The following is a 13,915-nucleotide window of genomic DNA, read 5'->3' as shown; positions in this document are numbered from 1 at the left end:
TCAAGAGGTTTCATCCCAGAATTATTAAAAAATAGGTTAAAATGTCAATGATAAGTCTCAACGTGTTTGAGTTTTTGCTGGTGATTATTTATTTGTTTGTAGTTGAAGGTTTTGCCAATTATCACAAACTGAAATATAGTCATATACAGTGGAAGCCTCCTAAGTAAAGACCACTTAACTAAACAGACCGGATAAGTAAACACTTTTCTTTGGTCCCTGCAAATTTCTTCATTAATTATCACTATTAGAGTCCGGTTAACTAAACTCGGATAAGTAAACAATACTGCTTAACTAAACGTCTTCTCGTGGTCCCTGGAAGTAAATTACTTAAAGATCACATATACCCTAGGGGGTACAAATACATAAATCACTAACTGGCATCGTTATAAATGAAACCCCATCATTAAAACTACTCATTTCGACCTTTAATTGACTTAAATCGACCTTTTTGACAACAGTGCACAATTCTCACCCGCGAACGAAATTTCAACCAATCAGAGCGGCGCGTCTCTGTGACGTCATATGAGGAATAGATATGAGGGCCGATGCAGAATTCATCTACATTTTAGGGGGTAAATTATCTTGTTTACAGGCTTGTATAAACCTGAAATCGTGACAATTGTTGTGGAAAATGAAAGCTATATGTTCTCACAATCTACTTGCATTTAATTTTGTCTCCTGCTTTGCCTAGTTTCCGAGTTACAACTTGTTTTCATAGACGATTCTGTCAAAATCGATTGGTGTCGTTAGGCCCTATTGGTATAATGACTGATCCAAATTTATCCCATTTCTGTGTTTTTTTACCTCGATATTTAATCATGTCATGTAAAAATCTGTTTGTATTCTCAAAACAGTGTCTGCCCATAAGTTTTCACATGCAATACAGCAATTAATACTCCCTTGTTGTAACCCGTGTTAGGTGGTATAAACCTACACATGTTATTTGTCATCATTCACTTGATGGTATGTTAAGAATTTTATAACAGGTATAATTAGTGGTAACACACTTAGATTACCCAACAAAGGTTCCCTTTTGGCATTTCTTGTGTCTGGAGTAAATATTCAACATTATAAACATCGATCAAAGGATTAACCGATAACACGCTGATTGATTAATTACTTTTATCTTACACAGCGGAATTGTCAAAAGGTAGTGTTTATGTATGTAGATTTACTAATCTATACTGAATACACTCTGTCGTGGTGGGTGTCTGCGTAAAACAACGTCCTTCTTTCAAAGGATTAACCGGCAATACATTGATTGATTGCCCATTATTGGCTAACTAAATTACTGTTTTTAAAGAAAGGCGGACATTATGCAATTAGTTGCCAGGTGGGCTATCTTCGGTGACCAATGAGACTATACACCAATACCTGAAAAGATTTATCACTTTTTCTTATATTAAACTGTTAAAAGACACATCATTTGGAACAGTTTTGTGGATATTGATGGATACATTCCTCGAACAAGGTAATGGCCTGATATTGTTCCTATAACTTTAATCTGTTTTAATTTTAATATTTGCATTTTGTAACCAAAATTGGTAGATATGTCAAACATAACCTATGTATGAAACAGAACCTTAAGTGGTGCCTTTTGCTATTTGCCGATTTTGTGCATTTTTATTTTCTTGGTTTCCATGGAAACATTTTGGACTTAGTCTCAAAAAGTAAGGATTGCTTCGTTTCGAGACACAACTCAAAAACCGTATAATATTTTTCAACAAAACTTGGTAGATATATCAAACAGATCCTAAAGTTGTGCCTTTGCTATTTGCAGATTTTTGGCATTTTTATTTTCCCGGTTTCCATGGAAGCGATTAGGACTTAATCCCAAAGTGAGGGTGGACTTAGTTTCGGGCACAACTCAAAACCTCTCTATATCTTTCAACAAAACTTGGCAGATATGTGAGGCAGATATTGAAGTGATGCCTTTGCTATTTGCAGATATTTGTGATTTATAATTTTCGGTTTCCATGGAAATGATTAGAACTTAGTCTCAAAAAGGAAGGGATGGGTTTGTTTCGAACTAGCGTGAAAACTTCTTAATATCTTTCAGCAAAACTTTTATTCATTTGTCGTAGCATTCAACAGAATCATTGTTTTAGCCCGTGAAGTGTAATGAGACAGACAACATACACTAGGGTGTGTAATGCGAATTATGATTCACATTGGCAAACTATAAAATGTCTAGATATTACAGTTCTGTTATAAATTCACTATAAGTAACAGCAGATCGTCTGCTTTTATTTAGTTTCAAAATGCATACAAGTATGATAATAAACTAATTAGGATTATAACACCAAATATACAGGCGCACATTGACTAGTATCTACATACTGGTGAGTGGACATTAACCATGTGAATGTAGCAAGAAATTTATCGCGCAGTATTGTGACTTGACCCCCACCTGGCTTCCGTGGAAGAAATCAATTACGTTATAAGTTGTGTCATGCAAAATCCGTTTGGTTATGATTCCAATACATATTTAACTACTGAGTAGAAAGTAGTTTTGATTTTCTAACTTGATGAAAACAAACTATAATCTCATTAATTCTAACAGACTTTACGATTTTCAAAATGGTACTGTCGGGAACATCCGCCAGTGTGAGGATAAATGCTATTTAGGTTTGTTTTCATCGAGTTACAAAATTAAAACTACTTTCTACTGGTAGTAAAATATGTATTTTATTGATAACCAATAGGATTTTGCATGACATAGCTTATAACATAACAATTTCTCTCCTGGCAGCGAGATGGGTGTCAATATAATACTACTTACAATATTATTGTTACCGACCACAACCTCACTTCGAGGAAGAAATCGTTATGTTACAAGTTGTGTCATGGAAAATCTTTATGGTCATCAATCATATACATATTTTACTACAACTAGTAAGTAGTTTTGATTCTTTAACTTCCGTGAAGCAATCTGAACACAAGTAAGATATCGTTTCAGGCTTCCACAACGCCTAAGCAGGACTCACAAACATAACCCATTTAGTACGAACTGCGGGGTCCTGTGGAAATCTGTGCATGGTGACACCATCGCCCGACCCTAGGAGCAATTGGCGACAAAGCAGCGATCGGCATAATGTCGCCGTTGATGTCGAGAAATCATCAAAATGATGAGCGTGCTACACACTTTCTATACAACTAACTGAAAATCGTTCCTCATATGACGTCACTGCAGTGCTCTGGCGACAGAGTTACGTAACCTGTCTGTGGTTTCGTTGGCGGGCGAGAGGGAAGCAGGCGACTTTTTGGCCACTTTTAATAGCTCAGTATTAATTAACCACAAGTTTTTAAAGAATAAATTTGGTGTTCCGCATAAGACTAACCACAAATCTTTCATATGTAATGGTTAAAAGAGTAACAAGAAACAAAGTTTATTGGTTCTTTAACAAAAGAGACCGGATAACTAAATTAGCGATCACCACATAATCTGATATGAGGGGCACGTGTCAGTCTCCAGCTAAACAAACATCCTACTTACAGCTCGATGGCATCATGCAGTTGACAATACACTGACAACTGTACTCACAAATGTTGTCTGTTATTCTGCTGTATACATATACATTCATATGGTTGTCGTTTGCAGGTTCGGATAAGTAAAATACCTGATAAGTAAACAATTTTGGCGAGTCCCTTGAAATTTTACTTATCAGGTTTCCACTGTATGTTCAAGTGATCCTAGTTCTTCTACATCTCTCTAAAATCTGTGTTAAGGTATGTAGTTACAAGCATATTAGTGCTCAGATCACTCCGTTGAACAGCTTACTGGTTCTGCAACAGCAGCAAGTTTTTGTTGATGTGATTTGTTACAATCATCTTAGCTCTTTGATCACTTCAACTGCCATAAGCCTTTGTGATGGAGGGGGCAGTGGGGTAGCCTAATGGTTAAAGCATCCTCTCATCACGAGCGACGACCCAGGTTCTATTCCCAACATGAGCACAACGTGTGAAGCCCATTTCTGGTGCCCCCTGCCAAGATATTGCTGGAATATTGCTAAAAGCGGCATAAAATCTTACTCACTCTCTCACTCACTTTGTGATGGAATGGAGACTTCTTTGCCAAGAATATTACTATAGTCTATCGGTACATCGGTCTGGACCAGGAAGTCCAGTGATTGACATGATGAGCATCGACCTACGCAGTTTTGACACAAGAACATGTATCAACCAAGTCAACCAGCCTCACCACCAATCCGTTTGTGGCCTCTTAGGAGAGGCATGAGTCCCAAGTATCCAGATCACCTCATGGTGTTGTTTTCAAGAATACTGTAATATACCCATATGCAATGATTTAAGGTCTGTTTTAGTGATGATGTCAGGTTTCAACAGATTTTATCTTAATATAGTGATATATGCCCGGCAAAATTCAGTGTTCTCAATGTTTCAAATTTAAATGAAGAAAAACGTCATGACCTCAAGCGTCCTTTGAAATCAAAACCTGTGGATCCTGATCTTATAATAGATGCTTCTATTGATGCGTCCATTGAAATAATTACAAAAATTGACCTTCCAATCCAACACTTGAAACCACATTCAGTTTGCTTGAAAGTAACTTTCTTGATTGTCTGTCACAAGGGATTAATATGATTGGTCCAATTTAGAGCCAACGGCACGTGAAACATTGTTAGAGATCACCGCATTCATGTGAAGTTGTTTCCAGGCAATCAGTTTTATTGTTCTTTAGAATTGATACAAATTCTTTTTTTATTTTTTTTAAAATTTGAATCAATTCCAGAACACAAAACAACTGTTCTGCAACACTATGAGATTATGAGCAGTTGTTAAAAGTGTTGGTGTCGGACTTGGCCACTGAGAGCAAACCACACCAGAGTTGAATGAAATGGACCTTGGTCACAATCCCCCTGACTATAAGAGAAATCAATAAATCATCTGAATATTTCCTGATGGTGAAGATATGCTGACAATATTTTCATGATGGTGTTACATGGATTTGGAAGATGGTCAGGCTGTCAGACCAGTGATAGATGTTTGTTGGGGCACGTATTTGCTGTAATTAGATTCAGGATGGGGAACATTTGCTGAACGTTTCAGAATGTTGGATTGCCCACGACAAATACTCTTTACATAATTGCCCAATACTGTGGACAGAGCATGTCTAGTTAAGGAGTATAGAATGGGCTTTGAATATTATTTGGCTCAAGGGCTTGCAATGGTAGATGAAAGACTGAATTCTGCATGTACATTGTAGAAGGCTGAGACTTCAGTAAATTGATTTTCTTTGGTAGACTACATGACAGAATACACCCCAAGCTACATGCTAGAATGAGCTGATATGTGTGGATTGGGTGTTAGACAAGTCTTCACAGTGTCAGTAGCCAAGATAGGTGACATGACTGACTGTTGTTATATAGATACTCAACCTAATGGTCATCTGCTGATGTGGTAGGGTCGCCTGGGTAGCCTTGCGGTTAAAGCATTCACTTGTCATGCCAAAGACACAGGTTCGATTCCCCACATGAGTACATTGTGGAAAGCCCATTTCTGGTGTACTCCCACCGTGATATTGCTGGAATATTGGATTGCACAATGGATGGAGGATTACTGTAAATTTTGCTAAAGGTGACATATTCACTCGCTCACAACTTATTTGGTGATTTGGATGGTGATAATGTCTAGACGGTGTCAATACCCTGGATGGGTGATATGTCTGATTGTCGTCGTATCGACTCTTGGAACTTGTGGCTTTGTGTTTATCAGTTGTATTTGGTTATCTTCATATCTTCAGTAACAAGATAGGTGACCTAAATGACTCCTGATTGCCTAACTGTAGCAATCAGCGTGTTTCCTGGTCACTCCTGATTGCCCAACTGTAGCAATCAGTGTGTCTTTCCTGGTCACTCCTGATTGCCCAACTGTAGCAATCAGTGTGTCTTTCCTGGTCACTCCTGATTGCCTAACTGTAGCAATCAGTGTATTTCCTGGTCACTCCTGATTGCCTAACTGTAGCAATCAGTGTGTTTCCTGGTCACTCCTGATTGCCTAACTGTAGCAATCAGTGTGTTTCCTGGTCACTCCTAATTGCCTAACTGTAGCAATCAGTGTGTTTCCTGGTCACTCTTGAATGCCTAACTGTAGCAATCAGTGTGCTTCCTGGTCACTCCTGATTGCCTAACTGTAGCAATCAGTGTGTTTCCTGGTCACTCCTAATTGCCTAACTGTAGCAATCAGTGTGTTTCCTGGTCACTCCTAATTGCCTAACTGTAGCAATCAGTGTGCTTCCTGGTCACTCCTGATTGCCTAACTGTAGCAATCAGTGTGTTTCCTGGTCACTCCTAATTGCCTAACTGTAGCAATCAGTGTGTTTCCTGGTCACTCCTAATTGCCTAACTGTAGCAATCAGTGTGCTTCCTGGTCACTCCTGATTGCCTAACTGTAGCAATCAGTGTGTTTCCTGGTCACTCCTAAATACCTAACTGTAGCAATCAGTGTGTTTCCTGGTCACTCTTGAATGCCTAACTGTAGCAATCAGTGTGCTTCCTGGTCACTCCTGATTGCCTAACTGTAGCAATCAGTGTATTTCCTGGTCCTAACTGAATGTTTCCTAACTGTAGCAATCGGTGTGTTTCCTGGTCACTCCTAATTGCCTAACCAGAAAGCAATCGGTGTGTTTCCTGGTCACCCTAATTGCCTAACTTGTAGCAATCAGTGTGTTTCCAGGTCACCTTTGAATGCCTAACTGGCCTAACTTGCACCCAATCAGTGTGTTTCCCGGTCACTCTTGAATGCCTAACGGTCCCAAAATTTGTGTTTCCTGGTCACTCCTGATTGCCTAACTGTAGCAATCAGTGTGTTTCCTGATCACCCTGACTGCCTAACTGTAGCAATCAGGCTTCATCACCCACGTCAACGTCAGTGTTTCCTGGTCACTCCTGATTGCCTAACTGCTTAGGAATCAGTGTGTTTCCTTGTCGCTCTAATTGCTAGCTTTCAGCGGCAATCGGGTGTGATGACCAAAGTGCTCTGATTTTACTAACAGCTAACCAATCAATTGTGTTTTCCTGGTCACTCTGATTGCTAACTGTAATCGGTGAACTTATAGTCCTCCACAAAATACCTAACTGTGGCAATCGGTGTTTTTCCTGGTCACTCTTAGTTGCCTAACTGTAGCCAATCGGTGTGCTTCCTGGTCACTCCTGATTGCTGGCATAACAATCAATTAACATTTCCTGGTCACACTCCTGATTGCCCTAACTGTAGCAATCAGTGTGCTTCCTGGTCACTCCTGATTGCCTAACTGTGCAGCAATCAGTGTGTTTCCTTGGTCACTCCCTGATTGCTCAACTCGTAGCAATCAGTGTGTTTCCTGGTCACTCCTGATTGCTAACTGTAGCAATCAGTGTGTTTCCTGGTCACTCCTAATTGCCTAACTGTAGCAATCAGTGTGTTTCCTGGTCACTCCTGATTGCCTAACTGTAGCAATCAGTGTGTTTCCTGGTCACCCTAATTGCCTAACTGTAGTAATCAATCTTGAATGCCTAACTGTAGCAATCAGTGTGCTTCCTGGTCACTGCCCTAACAATCATTGCCTAATTGCCTAACTGTAGCAAATCAGTGCAATCAGTGTTTCCTGGTCACTCCTAAAGTGTGTTTCTGGTCACTCCTACTAATTGCCTAACTGTAGCAATCAGTGTGTTTCCTGGTCACTCCTGATTGCCTAACTGTAGCAATCAGTGTGTTTCCTGGTCACTCCTGATTGCCCTGTAGCAATAGTGTGTTTCCTGGTCACTCCTGATTGCCTAACTGTAGCAATCAGTGTGTTTCCTGGTCACTCCTGATTGTCAATCAGTGTGTTTCCTGGTCACTCCTGATTGCCTAACCTAACCCTGATTGCCTAACTGTAGCAATCAGTGTGTTTCCTGGTCACTCCTAATTGCCTAACTGTAGCAATCAGTGTGTTTCCTGGTCACTCTTGAATGCCTAACTGTAGCAATCAGTGTGTTTCCTGGTCACTCCTGATTGCCTAACTGTAGCAATCAGTGTGTTTCCTGGTCACTCCTAATTGCCTAACTGTAGCAATCAGTGTGTTTCCTGGTCACTCTTGAATGCCTAACTGTAGCAATCAGTGTGTTTCCTGGTCACTCCTGATTGCCTAACTGTAGCAATCAGTGTGTTTCCTGGTCACCCTGATTGCCTAACTGTAGCAATCAGTGTGTTTCCTGGTCACTCCTGATTGCCTAACTGTAGCAATCAGTGTGTTTCCTGGTCACTCCTGATTGCCTAACTGTAGCAATCAGTGTGTTTCCTGGTCACTCCTGATTGCCTAACTGTAGCAATCAGTGTGTTTCCTGGTCACTCCTGATTGCCTAACTGTAGCAATCAGTGGGTTTCCTGGTCACTCCTGATTGCCTAACTGTAGCAATCAGTGTGTTTCCTGGTCACTCCTGATTGCCTAACTGTAGCAATCAGTGTGCTTCCTGGTCACTCCTGATTGCCTAACTGTAGCAATCAGTGTGTTTCCTGGTCACTCCTGATTGCCTAACTGTAGCAATCAGTGTGTTTCCTGGTCACTCCTGATTGCCTAACTGTAGGAATCAGTGTGTTTTCTGTCATAATTGCTTAACTGTAGCAATGTGTTTCATGGTCTCTCATAATTGCCTAACCGTAGCCATCACTATGTTTCCTCGGCCCAGTTACACCCAACAGTGAAACAAATCAATTTTGCCAACTGTGAATGTCTAAAACATTCACTCACAAATGCATGCCTACTACAAGAACACAAGTTGTCTGGCATGGTAACATAAGTGGCTGAGGAATTCATTCAAGTACAGGATGATAATTCCATGCTTTGATTGCATCAGTTATGGCTGGTATATGATTTTAATGATGATCTTCTCAACACGCTCGACAATGTCTTGTTCGTTGAACTGCCTCAGCCTCCAAAGAGGGTGATGCTGGAATTAGCTGATGCTGCACAAATAGATAACTGCTGGTGTTCCAGACAGGCTTGTGGTCTATTTCGGTCTATAGTACTGCCTGACTGTGTGATAACATACGTAACACCTGCATTGTTTGTCTTGTATTCCCTTCCTTGAAGCAATAGTACCTAAAGATTAAAACAGAAGATATCCTTGGCTGTTTGCCTGTCAGTACTGATGAAAGGATACCCAGTGTTGCCCAGAAATGTCCTAATTAATCTATTTCATCGTTGCTTTGTTGCTTTCAGTTTCAAATCAAGGATGGATCTTGAAATGTGTGATTGATTACTTCCTCGCATATCAGTTCAGTTTAAGGGAGATTTGGACCTCTTGCAGATAACTTAAAAGGTCATAAGATCTATATCTGTTGTGGGAGTATTGTTAGCCAAGTTGCTCAGGCACTGTAGTCCATGTGCAGAAGTTCATCCATTAGGGATGCCTTTAACCTCTTATTGTGTTTAAATCCCATTTGACACTGATTACTATGTTTGGTTTGGTTACCTCATAGCTGTGATTGCTGCTTCTTAAACTTGCATGACTTCAGGTTTATCCCCAACACATGGTGTTGTAAATAAATAAAGGATCGTAAACTGCTCTCATTCACTCACTCATTCCACTTGTCACAGTAACCGCTGTGAATAGATCTAAAATTGATGATGCTGCATTAAGCAAAACTCACTCACTCTCCTCAATAAGTAACAAATAGTTGAATCAGACACTTGTTCAACCTATACCGCGGTAACGCAAAGGCGTTATTGCAAGGGATGCCTGTAGTTGTATCAGTAACTTGTTCAACCAATACCACGGTATCGCAAAGGCGTTATTGCAAGGGATGCCTGCAGTTGTATCAGTAACTTGTTCAACCAATACCGCAGTATCGCAAAGGCGTTATTGCAAGGGATGCCTGTAGTTGTATCAGTAACTTGTTCGACCAATACCACGGTATCGCAAAGGTGTTATTGCAGGGATGCCTGTAGTTGTATCAGTAACTTGTTCAACCAATGCAAACGCAAAGGATGCCTGCAGTTGTATCAGTAACTTGTTGTACCAATACTTGTTCAACCATCGCCGCAAATCGTGTTATTGCAAGGGATGCCTGTAGTTGTATCAGTAACTTGTTCAACCAATACCACGGTATCGCAAAGGCATTATTGCAAGGGATGCCTGTAGTTGTATCAGTAACTTGTTCAACCAATACCACGGTATCGCAAGGGCGTTATTGCAAGGGATGCCTGTAGTTGTATCAGTAACTTGTTCAACCAATACCATGGTATCGCAAGGGCGTTATTGCAAGGGATGCCTGTAGTTGTTTCAGACACTTGTTCAACCAATAATGCATATTGCAGAGGGCGTTATTGTGAGGTGTAGGTGTTTCAGAAGCTTGTCTTTCATCTGTCCATAATAAAGCCAGCTAATGTTACATATTTGTAGAAATGTTACAAAAGTAAATAGAAAGTTCTTCAGATTGTTATTTTATTTCATGATTGATACTGAAGTAAAAGGCTGTTGATGTTGATCTTTGTTCTCAATCATGACCAATGAGTAATCATTGAAATACATCAATCTTCATCAACTTTCGTACATAAGAAGCCACTGTTTTGAATGCAATTCTATATTAATATTGTTGAGAGAAAATATATTGTTTTAAATAACAACCGTGATTTCCACGTGCTAAATATTTGTTCAGCACGAACAAACCCTTTTAGCACGTACGAACACTTGCAGCACGCACATGAGAAGTCTGACAAGGGTGTTCCTAGAATCAGCCAAGTATTGATAAGAACATATTTAATCTTGTCTTTACATTCCAATCTAAGAGGTTTTATATCTGAAAGTGAAGTGCTATCTGCTCAGCAATTTTCAAACATGGTCAGAAATGGATTAATATTTTCTTATCAAACACCAACCCTCAGGTCCAATTTAGCCAATCGTTTGTGGAATGAGCAGAAAGAGTTATGTCCCTTGGTCAGAAGCTGTGTACAATCTACTTCAGACAGCCATCGATTCTTGCACCAATTATGCTTGATTCCTAATTGTAGGAGAGTATGGCATTTAGAGAGTATGTGCACTTTGGTAACAGGCGCTACCAGAAGGTCATGTAGGCTTAGAAAGCTGAGGTGCAGACATGCTATTTTCACAGAAACATATTTTCAGCTAAATATAATGAACTGTAAAACAAAGTTTGAAGTAGACATGGAACTTCTACACTGTGTTGTTTTGGGAAGGTTTAGATACACTCAAAGTTATTATGGGGGGTCATGCTGATGATGAGAGATAACACTTCACATTGGCAACTTTCAAAGACTGCAGTTCAGCTGCAGCTGGAATGAACCATTTATTCCCATATTAACTGCTGCCTGTCAGGGTTTGTAGGGGCAGCTCTTCCAGCACCTGCTTTACATGGTTGCCCATATTTCCAGTTTCAAATTAGCATCCAATCAAGCACAAAACAACATGCTCTTGAAATGGTGATGGCACCCTGCTTGTATAGTATGAGAAGCCTTGACCAGATGCTGTCTGCTACACTGTGCAGGTAACACTTGTTGGCATGTGTTCATGTTTGACACCCCGTATACTAGTGTCGGGAATTGGTTAAAATCTCATAATTGATGATTGCTTCATTACAACCGATCAATCATCGAAAATAATTGGTTAGTAATGCACACAAAAAATAAGGAACAAACATGTAGTTATTTGGGGTTTTTTTGGCAAAATTTCACATCTTTAAAGGATGCCAAGTATGTTACGAACATAAATTTCTTGGAGTCTTTAAGATAAATTCAATCATGACTTGGAACGAGCTTGTAGTGCTTAATAAATGTAACAGACAAAACCAGCCTTGTGAAATATTTTGTTAATGAAAACAAGTGTTCCAGAATTGTTTGTGTTCGATTATGAGAAAACATGATCGATTGCTTGGTAGTTTAGTCACTGCGACCAATCTTCGATTATTTCAATTAATCGGACCACCACTACTGTATACCCAGCTGATCCTTCAGTCATGACACACAGTAGATATTTAGGAGTTTGGGTGATCAGGCATAACACAAAAAGCAACTTAAACTATGTACTCAGACATGCTATCAGCGATTTATATTTTTTTAAGGTTATTAATATTTTATGAATTATTCTCAAACCAATTCTCCAGATATACCTAATTGCCTTAATGTCAATTCGTGTCATTTGTTAAGTTGAATTGATAAAATATTGGAGCAGCAACCACATTAGTGTGGTCAACATGTTTTTCGTTTTGTCTGCGGCTTTGGATGGCGTTGTTGGTCAGCTGGAAGGAATCAGTTTGAAGTTTTAGCCATGCTTAGTAGATGGTGATAACAAGGCGACATGAGTAGACAACTGTCTTTCTTCTCTTTGGGGTTGCAAACAAAAACAGTTTTCAGAAGAAATAGGTATAACTCATTTAATGTAATAGGTATCACAGATTGTAAAAGAAGAAAAACATTGTCATTGACAAGACATTGGCATCCACTGTCAAAGATTACAGCTTCTTGGACCTGAACAGAGACATTTATTTGTGAAGAAAACCTGTTGATAATGCCTATATTCCAATTAAGGTATATTGCTTAGAGATCACAATTCATTAATCTAGACATTTTTTAGCCGATTCAATTTACCTTGAAACATTGGTGTGTGGATAAATGAGGTGTTACAGTGTTCCATATGTTTTCACAGACGTCAATCTGAACCTCAGCCATCTTGGTTCTCCTTTTGTTCAGTTTTTAGAATTCCTTTTTTTTCCAAATTGTTAATGATTATTGGATCAGTGTATTTAATGTACTACAGTTGAAATATTTTATTATCTTGTTCTGCTTGCCTTTTTGATACTTAATCACTTTTGGTCTTCAAATAAACATATTGTTTCATTTTCTTTGACAACTGAAATGAGGAATCCTTCGGAATCAGATATCTAGAAAAACTTTATTTATTATGAAGTCTTTTTTCAGACATGATCTTTAACTTGATGGTTCACATTTACAGTAAATCATTGAAATGTTTTATAGCCATTGCCTGGGTAATATTTTTCTCCCGATAATTTAATTGTTCAAATTGACACTTTGTGACATTGAATAACCTCCCAAGTGGACATGGTTCCAATCAATATTTTATACAAGTGGAAGCAGTTATAAAATTCAAGTCATTCCAGAAATGATTTATTTGTTTGAGAATTTACACACTGGAAGCCTTTAGCCTTTTTTCATTGATGTTCATTTTGAATAAACTGTCTTTTTCAATATGGCCTGTGTTCAATCAGACCAGCATTCAGTCGTTGAAACCATTTGGTTCATGGGTCTTTTTCAGAAATTAAGCCATTTTTACAAAAAGCAATATTGTTTATTGACGAGAATCCATTTTAATAATACCTCCAATATAATTCTGCCGTTGCTAGGCAACCCTATTTTTGCCTTCAAGAAATGATGGTAATTTTGGTGTAGAATAAACTCTTCATGCATTTTCTAAGGCTGAAAATGCGCTGTCTTGTACTCAACAGTATTTTAATCAATTAGCAGATACTTGTTTGAACAGAAGAGTTTAAGAAGCCTTAGCAGTTGTCTTTGTGAGAATTGATTAAATGAAGACATTTAACTGCTTAGTTGTCTTGTTGTCTGCTGAAGAAATGCTACAGTTTGAACCAGTGGTTGTGTCCATGTGAAACCTTAATGCAAAAAGTAGCAGCGGGGCGTCTTCAATGGCCAGCTGCCGAGAAAATGCCCCCTTGTATGGAAAAAATCTTTTAGTGTCAAGACAGTTTTGACAAGTGTGCATGCCATGAGAACAACTAATTGGGTCTTCTGGGTGTTGGGACGCAGATGAAGATGGATGACTATCCTACATGTCTGACATCTACACGGCTAGAGATCTCTTGGTTTGGCATTGTTCATTTTGGGACGTTATTTGGTATATGAACAGTTTCCTCTTGGGAGTGATCGCTTTTGTGAGGTTGCATG

The 13,915-nt window shown here is 39.1% G+C and overlaps 1 protein-coding gene across 13 annotated transcripts in view; it reads left to right on the top strand.

Annotated features, from left to right (window-relative positions):
* Nucleotides 1–13,915, top strand: part of LOC124273272 (disks large homolog 2-like) — a 343,312-nt gene that overhangs the window by 153,614 nt on the left and 175,783 nt on the right. The window lies entirely within an intron of this gene.

The sequence above is a fragment of the Haliotis rubra genome, unplaced genomic scaffold, assembly GCF_003918875.1.
Source record: "Haliotis rubra isolate DU_JTF1 unplaced genomic scaffold, ASM391887v1 Scf179, whole genome shotgun sequence".
Taxonomy (NCBI): Eukaryota; Metazoa; Mollusca; class Gastropoda; order Lepetellida; family Haliotidae; genus Haliotis; species Haliotis rubra.
The sequence above is the reverse complement of the archived record's forward strand: the minus strand, read 5'-3'. Positions and strand labels throughout refer to the sequence as shown.